Raw genomic sequence first — 19,199 nt, 5'->3', positions numbered from 1 at the left:
TTAGCTACTTTGCATACCTGTTGTACATGCATTTCTATTTTCTAGCTCACAATGAAAATGTAATCTACTTTTCTCCTTCACTGATCTTTAATTTAATATAGAGATAACTGCAAAACTGCTGAGAACTCAGATGATAAATAATTTTTGTTCTGTATAACACCAATTTGTCTTTTTTTACGTTTCCTTCCTAAACAAATGTTGGTAAAGGTGCAAAAGAATGAATCAGTAAAAAAATGTAGTCATTACTATTGTAAACTAACCAATAACTGAATTTCTTTCTGTGGCTGTCTCTACCTGAAACACAGTGCTATTTCAAAAGCTGCATGAGAGTCAGCTATGAGAACAGCCATCCTAGGGAGGACAATATTAATCCATTTTCTTTTTGATTTCTATAGCTAACATAAAGCCTTAATATAAAAAATATAAATACTCAAAAGTGAACACATAATAATTTGATAAAATAGCCCCAACAGGAGAGAGAAACAACTGCTGTCCCACCTCACGGATCCCCACTTAACCAAGCGCAAACTCAGCTCTCATCAACTTCAAAAAGAGCTGTGACAAAACTTCCTAATAGTCCTACACTAAAAAAGAAATATATAAATGAATCAGTCAACTCTTTCTCGATAGGAATGTTGTTTCCACTATCATCAAATGCAAAACGTCTTCCGTTTTTTCCCCCAACACATGAAAAGAAGGAATTTTTACACAGCTTCACTTCTCTTTTTGCATCATACCTTGACATCAGAAACTATCACACTGACCTCGGGGACAGTAGTCCTGGATTATGACTTTTAACCTCTCCTGTATTTTCCAATAGATACAATTTGCAGCAGCAGAGTCTCCAAACCATATTTACAAATTGCCTAAGGGTGAATAACAAGTGTTATGTGCATTCTCTTTAAATTAATGTAAATAGACATACTCTCCTGAAAATGGCTGAATCACTCTGTCCTGCTCAGCTTCCCTGCTGACTCTCTGGCTGCTTGAGTGCTTCCACCTCATGCTAGTGCTAGAACACTTCTTTCTTACACAAGAACTAACTCAACCCATCAGAATGTAACCATTTTTATATTCTGATTCAAATTATTTTATATTAAACGTATTTGTGTTGACACCAAAACTGCAAAGTTATTCCATTCCTCTGAGTACATGGTGCAAGCAGCTGAAGCACCGTACAGATACTGGAATAAGTATACCAACATCGTTAGGAGCGGAAGAAAAGGATACCTGGACTTTAATATCCCAAGCTTCAAACTCATAAGGGAAGAAGTTTAATGCAGCACACACACTAACAGTTTATATTTCTGCTTCGTGATACTACATCATCACATAAGAAACGTGTCTTCTTCTAAAAGTGACATTAGACCATTGTTTAAAATCAAATCATCCAAAAAGAAAACAACAAACTTCTGTGTTATTTCTTATTCGAAACTTGTTGGCACAATTTTCCATAACTGTCAAATCTTGATTATTCTCAACTCTCACAAAGGCCAAATGCTGCCATGGTAGCTGACAGGAGGAGGACTCAATGACTGGTGCCCAGAACAGACTCTTCTTTCTTCTGGTCTGCACTCAGGCTATAATCAATGGTGGTGGCACAGGAACCTGTTATCTCCTAAATCTGAAATATTATATTGCCCATGGAAGTTCGCATAGAAAAGAATCACCCCACATAGGTACATGAACACACCACGCATAAAAGCTTTATTTGTCGTTACTGCTCCAGGGTAAGATAACTGGAAATTCTTAGAGAAGCTGAGAAAAAAAAGCTTTTTAAGGGGGAAATAAAGCTAGTCAGAGACTAGCATTAACCCCTACTGAATGCAGTACCCACAGTTTTAACATGCTGAGCTTTACCTTTTGCTTATTCACTGATGTGACCAAATTCATCACTGTAGCATTCACACTTCCCATATTCTTTGCTTCTATCATCCCTCTATAGGTATTAATCTCCCAATAAAAAGATAACTAAACTTATCTTACACACAGATTTCATTACCTGCATTATCTCTGCAGCGCCTTACAAAGTGTTGAATTTTGTTACGCTACAGAAAAGCCTGGGCAAGTGTACTACAGCAAGTATCCCCCCTGAAACTGCAAAAACTGAGAAAGTTCAAAATTAATACACAGAGCAAAGGAATTTCATTTCATTACCCAGCATGTACCATGAAGGCTGCCTTCTTCACTATCGAGGAATACTCATCACTGTGTTTCCTGTAAGCAACTCTTTCAAACTGACATTGCTACTAACTAGTACTACTAATTGTCCAATTCATTGATGTATGGTATATTATTTATGGTAATTCATATCAGGATAGTAATTCACATCAGAATGGTATTTTAATAATCTCCTGACACAGCACTCCTGAAGCAGAATTCAGTTTCTGGAATTCTAATTTTATTCTTACTAAGGTTAATAGATGGTTTCCCACTGAGTTTAATACAATTCGCATGGGATCTTTATTGAGTCTATATTTATATAAAATGGCCTAGTATTTGAATCTGTTTTATCATTTTAAAAATATCATAGACAGCAAAATTCTCTAAACATTTAGCCTAGGATCGAACAATTTTTCAAAAAGCTTTGACAGATTTTATGTAGTCTGTTTTTAAGGCATTTCTAAGGACCATGGTACTACATCATCAAACATTGCTCTGATTTTCAGAAATATGTATCACCTGCTGCAAGTAGCAGTAAGGCCAAATGGACACGTGAAATACTGTCAAGCTGCTTTAATGACAAATGTACCGAAAGTCATTGCGGAAAAAAGTACCCATCCTCTTAAAAGGCTAATAAAACTCACTTCTTTGTTGCAAGGTTTTGTGAGGTGCTGTTAGTTGTTAGGCCACAGATCAGAAAAACGCCTCAGACAATAGTTAATATATAAATATATATAAGACCTCATGATGTCTTAATGAATTTACTAATTTGGAAGCTTTATGGTAACTGTGGACAATTATTGATACATTAATCACATACTGTTCTGGTCACTGCTGTGATCATAAAAGTAACTTTCCTTGCTGCAAAATTCGACAGAGCTGAATTTTTCCTGAAACCCCACTCTGAACATCAGCCCTTACTGAAATACCAAAATATTAATATCTATAGAGTAGTTTATATAAATGCATAACATGTATATTATATAACATATACAAAATTAAAAAAAAGCCCTAATCAAAAAGTCAAATAAAAAGGCACAAAGATCTGGCAAAAGAGGAAAACATAATTTTTTCCTGATAGCTACTAAAGAAAAAGAATATTATTTTTTTTATCCACAGAAAAGTGATTTGACTGTAGCCTACAACTACAGTGCACAGAAACATCCTAAGGTCAATGAAAAAGCCTTTGATGAAAAGTGCAAAATCCGAACAGCCCTCAGAAAGGTTTCAGCAGTCAGCACTCCAAACCTGTCAAAATCTTTTCAGTTTCAGAATGAGAACACCATTCTAGATAGGCCAGGAAAACCATGCTCTTAAGCATACGAAAAGCCCACCAAATCCTGGGCTTCATCACCACAGTGTGACCAGAAGGCTGAAGGAGGTGATTCTTCTTATCTACTCCACTCTCATGAGACCCCACACACATTGCTGCATCAAGCTCTGGGGCCCCCAACATAAAAAAGATGTGGACCTGTTGGAGCAAGTCCAGAGGAGGCCAGAGATGCCCTGAGGTCTGAAGCACCTCTCTTACGGAGACAGGCAGAGAGAGCTGGGGTTGTGCAGCCTGGAGAATAGAAGGCTGCAGGGAGAACTCAGAGCAGCTGCAGTGAGAACTCAGAGCAGCTGCAGTATCTAAAAGGGTCAGGAGGAAAGCTGGAGAGGGGCTTTTTACAAGGACATGTACGGATAGGACAACAGGGAATGGCTTTCAACTGGCAGAGGGGATACTTAGATCAGATGTTAGGAAGAAGCTCTTCCTTGTGAGGGTGGTGAGATGCTGGCACAAGTTCCCCAGTGCTTTGAGCAACCTGGTGTAGTGGAGGTGTCCCTGCCTGTGGTGAGAAGGTTGGAACTAGATGGTCTTTAAGGTTCCTTCCAACCCAAATCATTCTGTGATTCTATGAAGAGACGTCTAGAGTACTCATCAAGCTTGATGGGTATACCTCAATTCCTCTAGTTTGTTCCTGTCAGAGGAGTAAATCACAAATCCTCTTGCATGTCTCCCCTTCAGCCCTTCTGGCAGAAGCAGGTGTGACGCTTTCATGGCTTTTGTTGAAAAGCTGGTTCCTGCACTCTCTCCCCAACAACTCCTCTAAATCCTTCAACTTTTCCTCTCCAGACCACACATTTGCTCTTGGATATAATTCTCCACAAATATCAAGTGGACAGCCTGCACTTTGTACAGTCACGAAAATTTCGAATCTCCTGCTACGGTTCTCTTCTTAACATGGTAACACATCTCACCCTGACGCCAGATAAACTCTCTCTTGCTACTCATTCTCCATCTCTTTAGCATCTCTCAGTGGGGTCTTATCAAGGGAAAACTTGCCCCTGTGAATTTCCTCAGCCCTCACCAAGATTAGAGAAGCATAATAAGGAAAACATGCACTTTCCTCCAGGGAGGCTGTTGATGACATTAGAGCTAACTAGAGAGAGCTGCAGCTGGCGGACAGTATCACTGACGGGTATGGTCACAGGCTGGTTTAAGCAAGTGATGGCTATGGAAGCATTTCTAGTTATAGAAGACTTTTTCAGTTAAAAGCCTAAAAACAGACAAATACCTAAGCTGGTAGTTTGAGCAAAGAAAGAGTAAAGCAAGAATGAAGACAGTTTTCCTAATCCAGTGTCAGCTTTTTCTCAGGCTGACACTAAGAAAATCCAGAACTCCAAAGAAGCAGGATGGACCTCAACAGTCCCACTGTCTTCCACGGCCAGAAGCACATCCATGTTCCCTGTCTACTTTAAGGGCTCTCTTCCTAGCCACAAGAGAATATTTCCAAGCAAATAACAAAGCAATCCACAATGCTGTCAGTTTCTTGACTTCACAAAATCAGGATGACCCACCCCAAAGGCTACTTCCTAAAGCAGGATGCCATCCTGCTGTATTCATTGAGCAGCGAGACTGTAAGTACTACCATTAAGAGTTTTAGGGAGGTAGCAGGTAGGGCTGCCTTGGGACTTGAGAACAGGGGTGTTATCTGCTGCACCAAGCCAATCCTCACTTTCTGGCAGGCTGTCTCATTGCAAGGATTTGTAATTAGAAAAAAAAAATAATCAAATCCAGTGGTGATGACTGCAGTATTAGCTATAGCTGACACAGACAAAGCATTACATTAAACATCTCCTACAGGAAGCTGATCATAAGAATCATCCAATAGCAATAAGTTAATTACATTCTGATACTTGGTTCAATATCCTCAAGAATGTACTCAGCATGTGCAGTACTGGAAGACAGTGTTAAGCTAATGGGGAGGTTATAAGAATCTTTGCTGCACAGTTCTTAATCACTAGGGGGGGGCGGGGAGGGAAGAGAGTAATCCCAAACTATCACTTAAATGGCTACTGAGATTACTACACTCAAAACCTGACTGGTTTTTAACTTTCTTTTCAATTTTCAGACCACTACAAGTAAAATGTTTTATATATTCAAATTCCTATCTTAATGCAGTTATCTGCAATACAGAACTGCACAGGCTCAAGAATAATGAGCGGACAGAGGCATGTAACTGGTTTATTAGTCTGATCTGCACACTTATGCACAACAGAAGTGATAATTTTTATTTTATAGAATTTCATGTTAGTTTTATTCTGAGCAATCCCCAATAAGAAAGAACAAGGCAGGTTATGAAGCTAAAAGTCAAAATTGCCAATGTAACTGTCAGCTAGTCAAATTGCAAACGAAAAAACAGAAAACATCACATAATTAAGAACTTATAATACCTTTTTGGAAAAAACTTATTACACGGCATCTACATATACATACATACACAAACATATACACAAACACACACATACACTATCCCTTTGGTTTACTGAGATAAATTCATAGCTTCTGGGGGAAGAGGATGAAAAAAGAAGTAGAAAGGAAGAACTGCATTACCAATAAACTCATGAAAACACAGTCCTTCCCTTAGCAATTCCACAAAGCTGGATGGATTTTTTTATCCCACATCTGATCTATAAGCATTAGTAGGCAAGAAAAAGAGTGGACAGTAAACCCAAGCATTTAAAGTTGTCAAGGTGTTTGACAGGACATCAACAATACACAAGTACACAAGTCCATGGGACCGGATGAAATCCATCCACGGGTCCTGAAGGAGCTGGAAAATGAAGTTGCTAAGCCACTGGCCATATTATTTGAAAAATCATGGCAGTCAGGTGAAGTTCCCAACGACTGGAAAAAGGGAAATATAACCCCCATTTTCAAGAAGGAGAAAATGGATGACCCAGGGAATTACAGACCAGTCAGTCTCACCTCTGTGCCTGGCAAAATCTTGGAGCAGATTCTACTGGAAGGCATGCTAAGGCACATGAAAAACAACAAGGTGCTTTGTGACAGCCAGCATGGCTTCACCAAGGGAAAAACCTGTCTCACCAATCTGGTGGCCTTCTATGATGGGGCTATGGAACTGACGGACAGGGGTAGAGCAGCTGATGTCATCTACCTGGACTTGTGTAAAGCGCTTGACACTGTCCCACAGTCTCTAAATTGGAGAGACATCAATTTGATGAATAGACCACTTGGTGGATAAAGGACTGGCTGGATGGCCGCACACAAAGAGTTGTGGTCAATGGCTCAATGTCCGGCTGGAGACCAGTAATGAGTGGTATCCCTCAGGGATTGGTGTTAGGATCGGTCTTGTTCAACACCTTTGTCAGTGACATGGACAGTGGGATTGAGTGCACCCTCAGCAAGTTTGCCAATGACACCAAGCTGTGTGGTTTGGTTGATACGCTGGAGGGAAGGAATGCCATCCAGAGGGACATTGACATGCTTGTGTGGTGGGCTGATGCCAACCTCATGAAGTTTAACCATGCCAAGTGCAAGGTCCTACACCTGGGTCGGAGCAATCCCAGACACAGCTACAGGCTGGGAAGAGATTCAGAGCAGCCCTGCGGAGAAGGACTTGGGGGTGCTGGTCGATGAGAAAATGAACATGAGCCAGCAGTGTGTGCTTGCAGCCCCAAAAGCCAACTGTATCCTGGGCTGCATCAAAAGGAGTGTGACCAGCAGGTCGAAGGAGCTGATCCTGCCCCTCTACTTTGCTCTCATGAGACCTCACTTGGAGTATTGTGTGCAGTTCTGGTGTCCTCAACATAAAAAGGACATGGAACTGTTGGAACAAGCCCAGAGGAGGGCCACGAGGATGATCAGGGGACTAGAGCACCTCCTGTATGAAGATAGGCTGAGCAAGTTGGGGCTCTTCAGCCTGGAGAAGAGAAGGCTGCATGGAGACCTCATAGCAGCCTTCCAGTATCTGAAGGGGGCCTATGGGGATGCTGGTGAGGGACTCTTCATTAGGGACTGTAGTGACAGGACAAGGTGTAATGGGTTAAAACTTAAGCAGGGGAAGTTTAGACTGGATATAAGGAGGAAGTTCTTTACCGTTAGGGTGGTGAGGCACTGGAATGGGTTGCCCAGGGGAGTTGTGAATGCTCCATCCCTGGCGGTGTTCAAGACCAGGTTGGACAAGGCCTTGGGTGACATGGTTTCCTGTGAGGTGTCCCTCCCCATGGCAGGGGGGTTGGAACTAGATGATCTTAAGGTCCTTTCCAACCCTAACTATTCTATGATTCTCATAGGAGTAGGTAAAAAACCAATGAAGTTAAATATACAAATATATGTTGAAGGATTGAAGACAGGTTATCACAACAACAAAAAATTCCTTAAGAAAAAAATTAATCACAGATTTAACTCTTTTTTTCTATGTTTGTTACGTTCCAAAATCTACCATGTAAATCAAAAATATGAAGTGTGTTAGGTTTCTTCTTTCTAAAATGTTTTTCAGAAAGCAAATCAATGAACAGCTGTATGAATGCTGTCCTACAGAGTTCCAGAAAATTGTTTCCTCCATTTGAGCAGCTAACAAATGAATTTTTTGCTAGCTTCATCTTAGCCAGCTTTTCACATCAGCAGAGCACAAAAAGAATCAAAGAAAAGGACTTCTAGTAACAGCCGACAAACAACTTGGTTACACGTAAGTTTGGTTTTACTTATTGCAAAACTTTACGTAAATTTTCTCTACTACTGAAAAAAAACCCTTTGAAGCCAAAGAATCTTTCAATACACAATGCAAAAGACTACAATTGTTTAAAGCCTGCAGTCATTAACAGTAAGTTAAACACTTTTAATTACTTTGCAAGTTAATTTAATAATTAGAAGTATAATAGCAGCATTGTCTTACAATTTTGTCTGAATTTAAAAAATGGTGAATTCTACAGTGTCAACTGGTGTAATTCAACAACTGGATTTTTCCTTCACAGAAGCCACAAGCTAAGTGTCCCAGTTCCTTCATTCTTAGCATGTTTTCACACTATCTGGATTTAGGCATAACATAAGAGAAAGTTTCTGACCCCTGAAGCTTTTACTGCCTCTTCTGTACTTGCAAACTTCTCTAATTCAAAGATATGTGACTGGTACGAAGGAGTTAATGGGGGCTTCCAGATGACAGAATTCATTTCTCAAAAAGAGTACGAGATATTTGTTCAAGGAGAAAAACTTTAAATTCCTACTGAATTACCCTAGACTGAAATTGATGGGACTATCAGATCCCCCAGCAACTACTAATCTGGTAGATAAAACGATTTCTATTCAAACCAAGAACTAAGATACTAATGGTGAGCTGAAGGCTAAGGACCAAAGCATATCTTCATCATAATGCAAACTTGCTTTAAATTTGACAGCTGTAAGAGTACACTTCCCACATTTAGGCTCAGTGGCCTTAGTCAGAAATGTAAGAAGCCAAGACATGCCAAGTCCAGCCATTTAGACTGCTTGAGCTGCCAACTACCTGCAGGTAAAACCATGCAGGAGCAGAGGGGTGAGACAGCCCAGTATGACAGATAACACTATGGTGTCCTAAATCAGGAGGGGATTTTTTATTACCTCTTTTTTTTAATTACCTGTTTATCAGGCAAACAGAAACTACAGGTGTCTGGACATGTACTTCATGTGGAAACTTCTTCCTTACTTTATAACATGAAAGTTGATGCTTCTTAAGACAGCCTCCCTTCTATTTCAGTAGTTTTGAGCTCTAACTCCTAACAACTGATGCAAACCCAGCAGGTGCATGACTGACTTAAAAGTAACTTAATGGTTCTGCCATGTTCAAAAAACATTCGTGGCTGAAAGCAATTGCACACAAAAAGAATTTTATTATGTTTTATAAATATCTTTCAGGGGATGGCAATATGTAGCTGTGCTAACAGAGAAATTTTCAGTCTGCTTTTCTGAATGTGTGAATGTGGAAACATGAGGCAAACACACCTAAACAAAAGTTGAGACCTAAAATAACCACACAGAATTCTCCTTTCGCACTCACTTTGGATTAGCATGATCAAAAAGTGTGATGAACAGAACCTTCACTTGAGGACCAAAGACTTGCTGTCTCATCTTAGTGTATTAAGATGTCAAAAAAACGTGGTCATACATAAAGACACAAAATTAAGATATTACCTAAAATGGCAACCTGTACTACTAGTGCCTTAGGAAATGCCTATTTTAGCTGTTGCTCAATTTCAGTGAACAGATGGAAGCATTTAATGTTTGGGCAACAATAATTATTTCTCAATAATTCAGTAATTTTGTAATAACATCAAGGTAACCTGAAAAGCAGATAAGAATGCCTACTTTTCAGGGAACTGAGATATGCACAACCTGATGTGGCTAATTCAACACCCCATCATCAGCATACTCTTGTTGACATTCTGCATTAGCAGGTACGAATAAGAGTGCTCAAAGTCTTTCTTCAAGTGTAGTAGCTACAGGTTTTTTGAGAGTTACGTTTTTGAATACTTCCAGTAGCACGTACCTCTTTGTCGTGGTTTAAACCCAGTCAGTACCAGCTACTAAGAAGGAGAAAAAAATGACTGCTACTGCTAAACACAGGACACTCTTCAAAAATTTGAATGCTACAGAAAATGAGTCACACACAAACCCAGAGTTTCAGAGAAAATTAAGAAAGCCTGATGTACTTTTGAAAAAGCCAACACAAGCACTATTAAAATTAACCTCCATTGTGTTGTTATAATGTGAAACATCTAACAAAGCCACGATGCAAAATATGAACTTTACTAAAACAGCCCTAACACTGTGTAAGTTCATATACTTAACAGTTAGCTGTTACTAAATGGAATGACTGAATTAGTAATTTTTAATTGGGGTTCCAAATAGTCAACACAAATCAGACAGTCTTCTGAATTACTTATTTTTTTAACTATAAACATGTCCTCTGCTGAACTATCAACGTTAGGTACCAGTGCTTTGCTGTAAAGCAATGTTCATCTACTCCAGGTAAAGAATTTATCCTAAAACACACATGAAACTGTAGTAAATGGAAACAGTCAAATAATTTGTAACTGCTGTAGGTAAGCCCAATTAAGCACACTATGATAAACACAGTAGGATAAAAAAAGTCTGTACTTCAGCACCTTAAAGTATTTCAGGTAACAGATGAAAATGATCAGTTTGAAACAAGATTTTTTCTTTAGACAGACTTACGGTTTATTCTTAGAAAGAAACCTTAAATACAGAAAATATGACTTCACCTGCACAGAAGTAATACTGTAATCTAGTATTCCTCATATCATCATCAGGAACTATTGTTATAACCCATGTACCAACATATTTTATTCAGTATCTCTTCCCACTTGATGTAACCAAGTCATTTTGTGGCAGTTAATCTGGCAGCACAGAATAAACTATCTTTTCTACTTCATCAGTTTTATTCATTTATACAAATCCCACAGCAACCTCTGAATTTGTTGCAACCATACACTGAATAGCAGTCAGAGCTCTTGCAACACAGGTCCTAAAGCTGAAAATACAAACTTTATGTGCAAGTATGAAAGAATACAAGTCTGTCGAAGCAGTCAGATTTCACTGTGGTCTTCTAAATTCTTCTCAGGCAAACAGCACAGCTCTTTACTAATGGCAGACTGTTGAGCAGCTCTGTGTAAGTTTTGCTGATATGTTTGATAGAAATGGTTTTTGGTAGCATATTTTCCAGACGCTATTTATGAGAAGACTAACACATAAAACTAACAAAAAGGAATAGAAGCTTATTTTAATCTCTGCTTTCAAATTTTTGTGTCGTCAGCAACAGAGGATAACTTGGGAGCTCTCAGGTATGTAACTAGGTATGAAGAGGCATGCCAAGCAGTAGATCCAACACACCTTCACAGCAAAGATATGCCCAGACCAAAATGACTACGGGAACAGGCAGGGACTGTTACACTGTAAAGACGGTATGAGGCATAGGAGTTTTGAGAAGCTAAAGTAAACTGAAAAGCTGAACAGGTAGAACTTTATTTCATTAACTTCCCACTGTTAGAATAGCAGTACTTTCAAAAATCTTAATCCATGAAGCTTTTTGGAACTATAGCAAAATAATTTAACATCATTATGCCACTATGGAGTTGAGGTCAGATGTACTGACATGTTTTACATGAATTTTGAATATCCCTAGCATTAAGTTATTTGACATTCATGGAATCGTCTCTGGTTAAGCTGAATAGCAATACGTTACTACAGGTTGTATTTTAGAAACTGCAATACTGCAAGCTTAGCAAGGAATTCAGGATTTCAGGTATCTCATATTATTGTAAAGGCACTGTATGTACATTTACATACATTAGCTGTTATAATGGAAAAGTTATTCAGTGATTTACAAGCATAGCACTTAAGCACAACTATCAGCTTTGAAACCTATCAATCTGATTTTTTCTTTCTTTTTTTTTTAGCTAGCACTAGCACAAGAAGTTCTGGCATGGATTATTTTCAGTTTGCACATATTTAAAGCCAGTGCTGACTGCCTGGACAGCTGATTTAAAATTGTCATGTTCCCTTTAACAGAGCAAGATTTACAAGAGGGCCATAAAGATTTCCTGTACTATTAACTGTTTTATTTCCAGCACCTTAGGAAAGGCTCATCTTCTCTTTTCCCTAGGTATCAAAGCAACTTTTTCAAATCACTGAAAATTGTAACAGGACTTCCTAGAGGCAATGTGCCTCCTTGCTCTTTATCCCATATACACTATAAGCATGGATATCCCAGGATTTATCAATGGCAAAGCAAAACATTTCTCTCTGGGAGCTGGCCTGACAACCATCTACTGACTCCTGCAATGGAAAGTATACAACATTTCAAAACTACTTTCACTCTCCCAGGCTCCCTGGCCTGGCAGCTCAGAGCTCAGACCACTGCTCAGGCCTGAGCCTTTACAGTCACCAGCACCATGGAGCAAAGCTAATGCACCAAGACAGCTGCGTGGGGAAGAGGTAGAGTCACCATCCCGTGAGGGATTTAGAAGACGTGTATATGTGGTGCTTCACAACATGGTTTAATGGTGGACTTGGCAGTGCCAGGTTAACAGCTGCACTTGATCTTCGAGGTCTTTTCCAATCCAAACAATACTATGAAATGCTGATCAAATTCACGGTTGTGACTAAATAATCTGTATCCCTATCCAACCAATAATTGAGCTGAAGAACAGTGATTTAAAAATGTTGTTCATAGAAAATGATGGGAAAGATGGGCAAAACCCCAAGCATGTGAAACTGAGAAAGAACTGTAAGTACTGTACAAAGCTATGTCCTGTTTAACCCCAGGTGCCTGCTGCACCCAAGATCATCTCTGCAGACAAATCCTGATCTTGATATCGAACTGTAAACACAGGATACAAAGACTCGCTCTACTCTCCTAGACCCTGGAGACATCTCTCCTTTGCCACTCTCCCTGAGGATGGACAGCATTCCCCAGCAGTTTCTTACCCCTCAGAGCACACAGAAAACCAAGGGACTGCATTGAGGACAAACAACCTGCTCTTTACTGGTCTTGTGCAAGCTCAGATGCTTGATGCTGTTTTGCAAGGGCTATTTTTTTTTTTTGCACTTCTTAATTATCAACTTACACTTTCTCTGCATTTCCCTTGTTTGTATCAATAAGTAGTTACTGTATTTCTGGATTTAATAACATGCCAGGGATTAACGTAACTCTGGTCTTAGATTGCGCTCTTCAGAAGGGACAAAAAAGAACAGGCATCTCATTTATTTCTGGTATCTTTCGTCTTAACAGCAATGCTAAATAGATTCTTCCATTTTTTGTACAAAAGGTGATACTGCTGTTCAGGTACATATGAAGTTACCAGATAGCTTTCTGGAATGCTATTTTATTTCAACAGAAACTTGTTAAGTGTAAATAGTTTACAAAATTAAGAAGCAGGATGAAATCATGAAAGCAACCAGAACTAACACCATATGATGTTAAGGTAAAATATTTTGTAAGCATTTCTCTGATATAATCAGATTTCTCTATGCTTTTTCAGAAGGACTCATTCCATCTCCCGCTCTCCCTGCTGCCAGTCCCATCTCCCTTAGCATAGGAAACAATTCTTCAAACTGCAGAAAACAAGCTGAAAGTCTATTAATTCCGACATAGTCACCAGATAATTACCTTCCCTTAGCATCATGTATATTATGTAAAACTCACCAAGTGCTGTTACTACTGGGCAGGCGTCACTCCTGCAGCCCACATGTGACACTTCTTTCTGCCCCTCTAATCGTCCCACACACAACCTATGTATACCCAACTGTTCAGGTACCGTACCTTTAATGGGTGAAGTTATCCAGCATTAAGCTTCTTTCTAGAAGCCTTCTTCGGAATGCTGCAAAACTGGTATTTTTTAAACAGCTAACGAGTACAAGTTCTCCCAAACTGATTTACTTGGGTTTACCTCCTCCTGGATACGCAGTGATATATCATGCAACAGAAACATACAGTTTCTGTCAAAGGCCTTGGCACAATCTGGGACTTGAAGCACTGAGAACCACTGCCCATGCAAAATGCAAGTGTCCATATAAAAGCACTAGCTGTTGATGTCCTACTATCATATGTTTTACTCACCACCACACTAGTGAAACACTAAAACAGCACTTCACACAGAATGGAAATGCTCTCCTGATGAGTCATCATGACTTTTCTTTCCTTTTTGGCACCATTAGGGATCACAGCAAATTAACAGGCATGCAAGAAAGTTCTCTTCCTGCATCCCAAATCTCTAAAGCCATTTTTGGACTTGTATGCGTGAACCATTGAAAGAACAACGGATGAAGAGACAGTCTGATTCCTGAAAAGGACTGGCCAAAGGCCTTCAATCTTGTATTCCTGTCAAAATACATCCAAAGATATCGTATGTGAAATCTACCAAAAGCTGTTAAAAAGGAAATCAACCTAATGAGGTAGACAGCTAGTTCTACCATTCTTTATGATATAGTTATGAAATGTTAAAAGTGCAAATCATATGGACCCTAGAGATCACTAACATCTGCATTTGAAATGACACTAAGATTATGCATTTGAGGGTGAGGCAACTGAAAATTATGTAAAGTTTAAGTTCTAATTTCAAAGACTACCTTGAAGGTAGTAGCATCTATTTAGTATTTTAGTATATTGTCTTTAAAAGCATGGATTAGGTTTGGGGTTTTAGTGTACTCTCTTCCTTCCAAGTCTTGAAAGCATTAACTCAGCATTCTCTGCTTTAAGCTTTCAGAAATACTTCTGTATTTTGTTTTACTGCCAAGCCTTTAACTGCAGTGGACAAGGCCAAGCTCAGTGTATACTGCCTCCACAGGGTCGACTGGGGTAGGAGAGAGGTAAGTGGAACCTGCCTGATAATGGGTGTTTTAAGTACCCAGGGGTAAAGGACTGTCTGTCTACTCTTTAATATCTCCTGTGGCAACTGCAAGGCCAGACACTAATTTTTGCAGTGCTCCTCTTCAGCAGACACAGAGAAGGAAACTTAGAGGGGTACACAACAAATGCATACAATATAGATTTAGATAAATCTCAATGAATCAGAGGTTACCTCACCATTTACATTTGTTGGCCAAACCCTGAATCTAGTAGTGTTTTAAACTTAAATCACCAAGTTGCTGAAGTTATGGAAAAATTTACTGTAAAAAACAATCCAAGTTTGTGTTCTCTAAAAAAATCTTCACAAAAGAAACTCATTAGAAATATCTTTAACACTCCCCCACAATCTTTATTTTCTACCTTCTATCAGGGCAAAAGAATCAAGGAAATGAATGAGAGAGATGGCTTCAGCATTCAGTGTTCTTTAATGTTGCCAATAAACAATTTTTAGATGGGACAAAATACTAGGTAAGTTTAAGGAAATATAAGAAAAAAATAAAGTGATACAGAATCTCTAGTCTAGAGCTCATATTCCAAAACATGCTGCAAAAATACCTAAATGTGTCAAATCCATAAGGGCCAGATATTTCGAACAAGATGCCTACCCAGAACGTAGCAACAAGACACATTTCAATCAACACAGCGCTGTACTTCACGAACATAACTGAAATGCTTTTTCAGTTCTACCACCTATTTCCATAGAGCCAGGACCTAACTCCCATTTAAGTGACTGTATATGATCAATGCCTGTACCCTTAAATTTGCTTGCTTTAAAAAATCACCTTTTCATCATCACTGCATGACCACATTTAGTTCAGTGCTAAAACACATAGTTCAATCCTAGATGCAGGCTTCACAAATTTCTGTTCCTACCTAAACAAATAATTATTGTCATGTCAGTCCAGCAAATATTTTGTATCCTGTGATTTGGTTCCTGCACCTCCCTACAACCCTCTGCCCCTTTTCAGTGAATACATCCCATTATTTTAAATACTGTATGAACTTGAATCTAAGCTAAAACTTGCTCTAGGGAACACAATCCTGCTAAGTCCAACATGTAAGGAAGAACTTACAGCCCTTGCAGCCTCTCCTTCCCTCCCTTCCTACTGGCTCACTTGCCAGCAAGTATGATTCCCAGGCTGAGGGGCTGAACTGGCTTTAGCTTCTTATATGTACTTCTGGATTTAAGAAGTGGTCATGGTGGAGGAAGTCAGACACTTCTTTCCTTCCAGTCAAAAATGTAATCCACCTGACCCAAACCCAAAAGTCATTTACAGCTTTAGCTGCTCCTTCAGAAGGGCTCTGTGACAGGATAGACAAGACCATGTGGTCACAGACCACTGAGGGCTTCTGCACAAGACTGTATGCTCTAAATATACAGCAATGGAATTTTTCCCCATCACAGAATTTTGTGTTTAACTATATATTGTTGTTTAGTCTGAAGAAGGAAAGGCTCAGGGGGAACCTTATCACTCACAACAACTACCTGAAAGGATGATGGAGAGAGGAAGCAGCTGATCTCTTCTCCCAAGTAACTAGTGATATGACAAGGGGTAATGGCCTGAAGCTGCTCCAGGGGAAGTTCAGACTGGATATGAGGAAAAATTTCTTCACTGAAAGAACAGGTATTGGAACAGGCTTCCCAGGGAAGTGGCGAAATCACTGTCCCTGGAAGCATTAAAAAACCATATAGATGAGGCCATCAGTGATAAGATTTAATGGTGGACTTGGCATTCCCGGGGTAACGGTTGGACTTGATGATCTTAAAGGTCTTTTCCAACCTAGCTGATTCTATGAGTCCGTATCTGAGGCAGCACTAGCCTTAATAAATACTTTAGCATCCAAAATATAAATTCTACTTAACATCTACTACATTGTTTCTAGCAGCAACTTAGGGGATAAAACAAGTAAGACATGTCAGTAATAATGCTGCCAACTTTGCACGCTAGGTATCAACTTCATGCTAGAGAGCACTAGCAAAAGTATCCTAGGCTGTGTCTCTTAGCACACTGGATGGCACATCATTCTCACATAAATGGCTTTCACAAACATTTCCCAGTTGGCATTATTTTTTCCTTTTTGAAAATAGTGCAAGAAAATGTGAAAGCATGTGTACAACTAAAGGAGTTGAAGAAAGTAAACTGCTCTAGAACAAGCAAGAATACAATTATGAAAGATTTAGTACATATTATCAGAAAGAAAATATTTAAGCCCTTCTACATGAAAGGAAAAGCAGTTTTGATTTTATACAAAACGCAATTCCTTGCTATTATAAGTAATTACGCATGGAAGCACTTCTGGGTGATATAGTGAGCTCGCTATCACTTCAGGGCTTTGAAGCAACATCATGTACCTTTTGAATAGACAAGGTTTAAATTTGGTTTTGCAAAAACTGACAGTCTGCATGCTGAAGGAAGCCAGACAAAAGTCACTGTGGTCTCTCCTGGCCCTTGGGTTTTTAAATTCCCTTCTTCTCTTCTTAGATACCTAGAAAAAAACGGGACCTGTCTTGGGCAGGAAAGTAAAATAAGCAGGGTACAGCTAAAGACAAATGACACAACTAAAGAATCTATGTCCATTTGAAGGCATCACTCCCATCTTCACTTGAAGATATGCTTTTACAACACGTATTTCTAGTTTGAAAACATTTTATCATTGATCAGTTGCACTCTTTCACATAAGAACTCAAATACAATGTGGTGCATTAAGCATGTGTTTACAGAGTCTGCTTCACCAAGGCAGCAGGCAGCAGCTATGGAAAATGCAGCTTATCTCTCTTCATTCACCCTGCCTCCCAAATGAGCCCCATCTCATGTGGCGTGTAGTCTAGATGTCTGGACCTTGCTCCCTCAGTCTTTACCAAATTGCTCCCTACCCCCCTCCCTGGAGCTGCATCTGGACTGGTTAAATTGTAATTATAAATCATCTTTTACTGTTTCAGATGAAATTTTAGTTCTGCATTCCTGTAGCACAAATCAAAACTATTCATAAAGAACACATAATTTCATATGTTTAGATGGGACAGTCATGATAATCTAATCTGAGGGCAGTGAACCTCATCTGGAAACACATGACGAACCACAGCACCTCTCCTATGGAGACAGGCTGAGAGCTGGGCTTGTTCAGCCTGGAGAAGAGAAGGCTCTGGGAAGGCCTTAGAGTAGCTGCCAGTACCTAAAGGGGCCAGGAAGAAACATGGAGAGTGGCTTTTTATAAGGACATGTAGGGACAGGACAAGGGAGAATGGCTTTCAACTGGCAGAGGGGGATACTTAGGTCAGATATTAGGAAGAAGTTCTTCCCTGTGAGGGTGGTGAGGCTCTGGCACAGGCTGACCCAGAGAAGCTGTGGCTGCCCCATTCTTGTCAGTGTTCAAGGCCAGGTTGGACAGAGCTTTGAGCAACCTGGTCTGGTGGAAGTTGTCCCTGCCCCATGGCAGAGGGATTCAAACTAGATGATCTTTAAGGTCCCTTCCAATCCAAACCACTGCAATATGCTATGAAATCAATGACACTTTTCTTCTCACATTAAACAGAAGATTTCAAAATACTGTATCTTACTGCTGAATGAGAGCCCTACACAACTGTTACAGTGGATATTTAACTTACTTATCTTCAGTTAAACTGGGAACAACTGGTGCATTTTGGAAGATGTACCAGTAAATCATCCTAAAGCAGTGACCCATTTTGCTAACAAGACTCTAGAAAGATCTTTCTTATGTCCTAGAAGGGCAAAAAACCCACTATTTTTCCAAGATCTTTAGTGCCACCATAATGAAACGTCAATATTCTGCTGCTCACATTGTCAACACACGGCTGCCTTATTTTTTTTTATTATTTTAAAGAAAAGGGGACTACATAGGTTTGTTTACAGTGTACTCCCACCATCCTAAAAAAGTAAGCAAAAAATGCAGGGTTTTGGGTTTGGTTGTTTTGTTTGGTTTTTTTTTTTTTCATTGGAAACAGCATTTCTATTTTTCAGTTCTGAAATATATTTCAGCTTTTAGATCATGAACAGAAAGCAATTTAAGAAAAATAATGAAAATCATCATTTTTACATATGTACTACTTCTGCATAATAATTCCCACTGATACTACCAAACAAGAGGAATTAGAGATGTGTGCACGTCTACAGGGGTATGATATAATAGGCATCACAGAAACATGGTGGGATGGCTCCTATGACTGGAGTGTTGGAATGAAAGGTTACAGGCTCTTTAGAAAAGACAGGCCCGGCAGGCAGGGAGGGGGAGTTGCCCTTTATGTTAGGAATAGGCTGGAGAGTATGGAACTCTGTCTGGGGACTGTTGAGCAATTAAAAGAGAGTTTGTGGGTCAGGGTTAAAG

The 19,199-nt window shown here is 39.5% G+C and overlaps 1 protein-coding gene across 17 annotated transcripts in view; it reads right to left on the bottom strand.

Moving 5' to 3' along the window:
- MBD5 (methyl-CpG binding domain protein 5) overlaps window positions 1-19,199 on the bottom strand; it is a 161,055-nt gene that overhangs the window by 74,343 nt on the left and 67,513 nt on the right. Inside the window, exon 1 of one of the 17 annotated variants that reach the window (XM_061363715.1) lies at window positions 13,770-14,540. The exons of the other annotated variants lie outside the window; for them this stretch is intronic. The gene's annotated coding sequence lies outside the window, so the exon portion shown is untranslated. Of the gene's footprint in view, window positions 1-13,769; window positions 14,541-19,199 lie in introns of those variants that run through there. 17 annotated transcript variants of the gene reach the window in all.

This window comes from Neopsephotus bourkii, unplaced genomic scaffold (genome assembly GCF_033783945.1).
Source record: "Neopsephotus bourkii isolate Nb327-2 ecotype Australia unplaced genomic scaffold, CSIRO-AGI_Nbou_v1 NB_1181, whole genome shotgun sequence".
Classification (NCBI taxonomy): domain Eukaryota; kingdom Metazoa; phylum Chordata; class Aves; order Psittaciformes; family Psittacidae; genus Neopsephotus; species Neopsephotus bourkii.
The sequence above is the reverse complement of the archived record's forward strand: the minus strand, read 5'-3'. Positions and strand labels throughout refer to the sequence as shown.